At 39.3% G+C, this 6,000-nt stretch overlaps 1 protein-coding gene across 1 annotated transcript in view; it reads left to right on the top strand.

Annotated features, from left to right (window-relative positions):
* Positions 1 to 223: 223 nt before the first annotated feature.
* Positions 224 to 6,000, top strand: part of LOC105430774 (uncharacterized) — a 43,558-nt gene continuing 37,781 nt past the window's right edge. The window contains exon 1 of the mRNA XM_011644482.3: positions 224 to 542. The gene's annotated coding sequence lies outside the window, so the exon portion shown is untranslated. The remainder of the gene's footprint in view (positions 543 to 6,000) is intronic.

Below are 6,000 nucleotides of genomic sequence, written 5' to 3'. Positions count from 1 at the left end.
TTTCGGCGAAGTAGCTCGCGGGCGTTTTCGCGCTTCTGAAAGTGCGCGAGTCTCTCGCGAGCGCTCGCGACCGAGTCGCGAGGAGCGAAGCGCGCGCCACTGTCAGTAAATCGATGCGAGGGAGACGACGCGATCCTCACCCTCTGGGTTCCGCCACCACCACGCCGCTACCACCCCCGCCGCCTTCTCTCTCTCTTCGGTAATTTAAGCTCCGACTCGGTTCAGCTGAGTTCAGTTGCGCCACTTGGCCGTTGTGGCTCGCGTGTCGTGCTCGCAAGCTCGCGGAAGCTCCTGTGCGCGCCCGATTTCGAGACTGTCTTCCCTTCACTGTTTTTTCTTTTTTTTTTCTAAACTTGCGAGTCGATCGTCGATTTTCGTTCTGTCTCTTCTCATCTCTTCCCTTCTCTCTCTCAGAAGAACTCCTTTTCTCGAGAAGTAATACGTACGTGCACGTGAGGTGCATGTAGAAAAGGAGAAGCCCCAGAGAAAAGTACTGCGAGTCTTTGATGTTTCTCCTCACGGAAGTCCAGGATCGTCGCAAGGTAAATAGCTTGGTGTAACAGATATTGTAAAATACGGTGGTTGTGCGGTGTACGGATTTCTAAATTAAATGGATGATCCGACTGATTTAAACGAGAGATCTTTTTTAAAATTAACGGTTTACTTTGATAACACTTGAGCGTGTTGATACGAGCGCGTCACTTCATTCACGAGCGCGGCCCGCGCCAAGCACGCGGCCACGTTTTTCCGCGTTTTCTAGAGATAACCCATATTTGCCGTTTTTGCCGTATTTATCAATATTCACTTTATCCTTGGAATTTGACCAACGCAAGGGAAAAAGTGATTGGAAATACGATACTCCGGAAGCGCTTGAAACTTATATCGCAAAACGAGTTTTGAATTTTTTTCTTCAATCTTTATTTCACTAAACGTTTTCACGGATGAAAAATTAAAGTACACTTGAAAAAAAATAACATTACTTGAAAAAGAAAGTATTGAAATCGCTAAATGTCCTTCTCGAATCCTTGCAACTTCACTTGCATATTTTACGTATATTTTAAATGTTTTCTCTCTAGGTTAAACTACCTTCTTTTAAAAATATTGGAGTAATTTTTTTTCCCTTTAACATGTATTTAAATTGAACTGTATTTTAAATTGAACGCTGAATCTTATTCAGCTGTCGCTTATGCATGAAACGACAATTATTCAAGATAGTTATTAGATTAAATGGCGAAATTAGTATTGGTAGAATCCTAACCAGATTATTGGCCGACAGCGAAGCGTCTTCATTATGAGCAGGGATGGAATTTGCGGGGACCGTCAGATATGCTTGTCCCATTTGAAATCCCATTTGAAATATCGATCTCTCGTTCCGCGTGGAAAGAGAGCGCGAAACTTTCGTATCGATGGGCACCATCGTCGGGCACGCACGCCAATAAGCCCGGAATCAGGGATGGTCTCTTAGCTTTTGATTGGGACATCGGTCGCGATCACGTAGGAGGGCAACGTGTTCCAAGTTCTCATTCATTGTACATACGTGCCAGCTCGCACACAATCGAATGAAGGTATTCGTGGCATTTGTATCCCGATCCCGATGTAGCTTGTTCGATGTGCGGCCGCGGTGTATTAACAGTAACAACATGAAAAGTTAGCACGTGTGGTGAATGGATAAAGTGAAATATGTATAAAAAAAAAAAATAAAAATAAATAAATAAATAAATAAAACAAGAAATATTCGCTGGCTGGAGTTATACGATCGAGAGTTTGCCGAAGCGAACGTTATATCGAGCCGTTACGTTCGCGCGCAAGATGCTGCCTCCTCTGTGTGCCACTATTACCAAACGTGCGATATTTTGCGGCGATTCTGAATAATTATTGATGTAACAAACGGAATTGGAGAGCGGCACTCTAATTAATCTATTGCAGTCATACGATATTAAACTATATCTCTCGCGCGCGGCATTATGAAATTTAATACGCGATAGAAGAGGCACGATCCCGGTCTCGGTTCGAGAGACAAGGGTGAAAAAAGATTTTATATGTATATATAATTAATCACCGGTATCATATCGGCATTGCGATTATGATTATAAATGCACGGTATTAAACACTGACCATATCGTTTGTCGCCATGGAATAGATATTATCGACAATGACAGAGGGACGCACGTGGCGATCAAAGAGCGCGCGCTGCTTTGCCTAGGTATCCTTTTGAGAGTATTAGCTGCGGAGGGACACTCGGATCAACTTGACGATCCGAGCGACAAAAAGCGTAATTAATCACGTTGATTCCTCGGGCAAGGCGAGGAGAAGGGGGAGGGTGGAGGTGGGGGTGCGGGCGCGGCAATTTTTCTTTCCCGATCGCGTCGCGCTTTGTCCGGCCGTCCTGGACAAAGTTTGACGGCGTTCTGCATTTCTATTCGAAGTTTGTTAAAGCTTGATTCCGAATTCCCGTGAACACACCCGGGGAATTTCATCCGCGAACAATTTCAATCCCGTCCGGGATTCCATCGTGAGCCTTCCGAAACCGACGGATCGCATCGGGGGAGAGGGGGCTCGGCTTCGTTCGATAACACGCTCGTATAAATTAATTCCTCGCGAAATGAAAGGTTTCCTCGAGCTGCGGAATTATACAGTGTTTCGAGTCCCGATTTACCAAGCGAACGAACTTCGCTTTGCCGAACTCGCGGCGAACAAGTTCGTCCGAACATTTGCCCGCGTTCAATACGTTAATTCCTTTCGTAATTCGCATTATATTTCGCCCAAGTGTTTTCAAGAGAAAAAGAGAAAGGATAGAAGAAAGAGTAGAAAAAGAAAGAGAGAGAAAGATGGTTTGTAAATTACTAAATTTAATTTAATTTAGATTAAACGATGAACTAATCATATAACTAGTATGCATATGTATCTAGTCATCATATTTATAAATCAAAATTTATTTAAATTTGTTCAGTTTATAGAGCTTGTTTATATTTTTATGTTTCTATAAGCTAATGGCATATTTTTTAAAGATAACAAGCTGTGCTGTAGCTACATATTTATTTTAATAATATTTCTCTTGCCCCTAAAATTATTTAACTGAAATATTAATCAGGAAGCCAGCTGAAATTTTGGTTTAATTTTGGTTTAGTCTCTTCGTCTTTATTAATAACATGCGTCTTTGTATAATATTTTGTAATTTGGGAAAGAGAAAGAAAGCACAAGAGAGAAACGCATATGAAAAAGTGTCAAATAACAAAAGCGGAATATATTATCTTATTCAATTATGTTTTCTTCATAAATCAAAATAAAAACTCAATCTTGCAATTTTTATAATTTTTTTCTAAAGTTTAACAAAAAGTAAAGTTTAACAAAAAGTATGATATTGCTTCTTTCCTTCTACAAAAATAACACTTGACATTTTTCAACACTTTACAGTGAATATTCATCTTTCTAAGTAGATAGTTATCGAATTTACACGGTATCGAAACAGAACGAAACTTATATGATAATGTAATAGAAATATAATAAAATCAAGAGAGAATGAGGAAGACGAAGATATACATAAAGTTAATTCTTAAACCAGTGCACAGTTGTAATAATATACAATAATTTAAAATATTAAATATTTTCCATGTAATTTGAACAACTTCTCTGAGCGTATGTTTGTTATAGGAAAGATCTTAACATACAGTCGCTGTCGGCGTGGTAAGAATTTAAATGAACATTCAGGAGACGTGTGCCCGTCGGCACTCCAAGGGTTAAGCCCTTTCGACTTTCGTATTAAATCCTGCGCGGTAGGCGAACATACATCAAAAACGAGCGTGAATAAATTTCACTGCCAGAGGGAATTGCCTTTCCACTTGAAACATAGTCTATGTCTTCTTATCAAAAACTTGAAAAACAGAAGTTTTAACTTCCACGATTTTTACAATTTACATAGAATTATTGATAATATAACCACGAAAAGATGATGATTTCGTATAAAAAAAGTCGAAATTTGAAAATAAGACTTTTGCGTGTACTGAGTTTTGTATGTTATTTAACGGAGAGAATTACGTTTTATTGCTTTTTATGTCCCTCTCCGCTCTCAAGAGTTTCGGATTCCTAGGAAAGTTACAAGACACAGATAGTGTTATGGAAATGTTTAATTTTAAATCACGAAATTAGCGAATTATGCCCCGAAATGATTTTTAGTTTTCTATTTTCGGAAATAAATTTGGCTATGTTGATGCTTTACTGAAAATATGAAATGCAACATCCGGAATCTTTCATCAATTTCGCTGTTTTTATTGGCAGTAACTCAAACGCATTATTTGAATTTTTTTCCGCATTTCCTGATAGTATCAAAGTATCAAAGAAAATCGATTTTGAATATCAAAAAATTAATATTTTACATAATATTTAAATTTTTATAATTTGCATTATGTTAATATAAATTTCTTAACGTTATCAAAACATAAATAAAAAAGTTTCCATATTTTATGAAGCAATTAATAATATTTGTGTTAGTGGCGAGTTGTTTGTAAAATTAAAATGTTAAGAAATATTATAAGCAGATTAATGGAAAAAATTTTCCGCTACATTTTCAATCTGTTTTTTACGCAAAATCTTTTTCCTTTTCAGTCGCATAAGCATTCTGTAAGTGTAAGATTTCGTCGCTGTACCTATCGAAGATTTCTTCATTCATATACTTCGTAAGTTTCGCAAATGTCAGTAAAGCAGTTCGATGGAATCGCGAGGGAAAAGACGGGGCGGAAAAGAATCGGACGAATGCATTAGGAAAAAGGAGAGTCGCGTTCTGAAATTTATTCTGGTTTCCCATGCCATTCCCATCATCCGCAATCCATTCTGAAAGTCTCGAAGGGCTTTTACCGGAGTGTCGGCTGAAATTTCGCGGGCTCGATTTAAGTGCCAGGTGCCAGAAACCTGACGTGAAACCGACGACGTATCTTCATCCAATACAACTGTGTACGTGTGAGTTGCGTGTTCGGCATATAGGGGTGGCATATATACGTAGGGAGAGCTTCCTTTGAGCGTTTCAATCGACGAAAATTTTGGGATCGAACACGTTTTAACAACAATGATAGCATTCGATGTAGATATTACGTATTTCAATTTTGCGAAAGAATTTATTCTATATGTCTAAATGAACATTTCTTCGCTAGTTATATTGTGATTTATTGGACGACCTACACACACACAAGAGAGAAAGAGAGAGAGAGAGAGAGAGAGAGAGAGAGAGAGAGAGAAATATATGTGCATATATATATATATCTGAAAATCTCCGAAAGTTAAGAGAGTATAACGCATATAAGTTGTACATTTTCCATTTCCCGCGCTTGATATCTCAACGATACATGCAGTTAATGACGCACCCGTATCGATTTCCGTCGTTGTTTTAATTCGAAATCACTAGCGGCAGATATTTCCATCGAGTCCCTTAAAAGTTCATCAGTTATGCATGGAAATAACCGGCGGAAAAAATTGATAATCCGTGCTCTTCGCAAATTGAATTCTGTCATCGTGGTGTATTTGGATGCTCATGCGATGCCGATCGCAATATCACTCACACACACACACACACACACACACACACACACACACACACCACACACACACCACACACACACACCCACCACACACACACACACACACACACACACACACACACACACACACACACACACCACACACACACACACCACACACACACATCACACACGTACACCCATGATGATCCTGAGATCTTTGTGAGGCATCAGCGTACAACGCGCGGTAATGTATGCGCTAACGTATCCCGTATTGGAATCGGCGTTGATTTATCCTGACTTCTGTTTAATCGATGCAGTTTAGCCTGATACGTGGTAAATCTAATTGCACATGTTGTTTGCCTCCGTGTGCAGGCGATTTCCTCGGTTTCATTCGACAGAACTCCGGCGCCTTCTCGCGCCCTTAAATCTCCATTTCCGAGAATTAGTCGCTATTTAACGGAGAGAATTACGTTTATTGCTTTTTATGTCC

The sequence above is a fragment of the Pogonomyrmex barbatus genome, unplaced genomic scaffold (genome assembly GCF_055798465.1).
Source record: "Pogonomyrmex barbatus isolate J1 unplaced genomic scaffold, ASM5579846v1 scaffold17, whole genome shotgun sequence".
NCBI classification, from domain to species: Eukaryota; Metazoa; Arthropoda; class Insecta; order Hymenoptera; family Formicidae; genus Pogonomyrmex; species Pogonomyrmex barbatus.
This window is presented reverse-complemented; position numbering and strand designations above follow the sequence as displayed.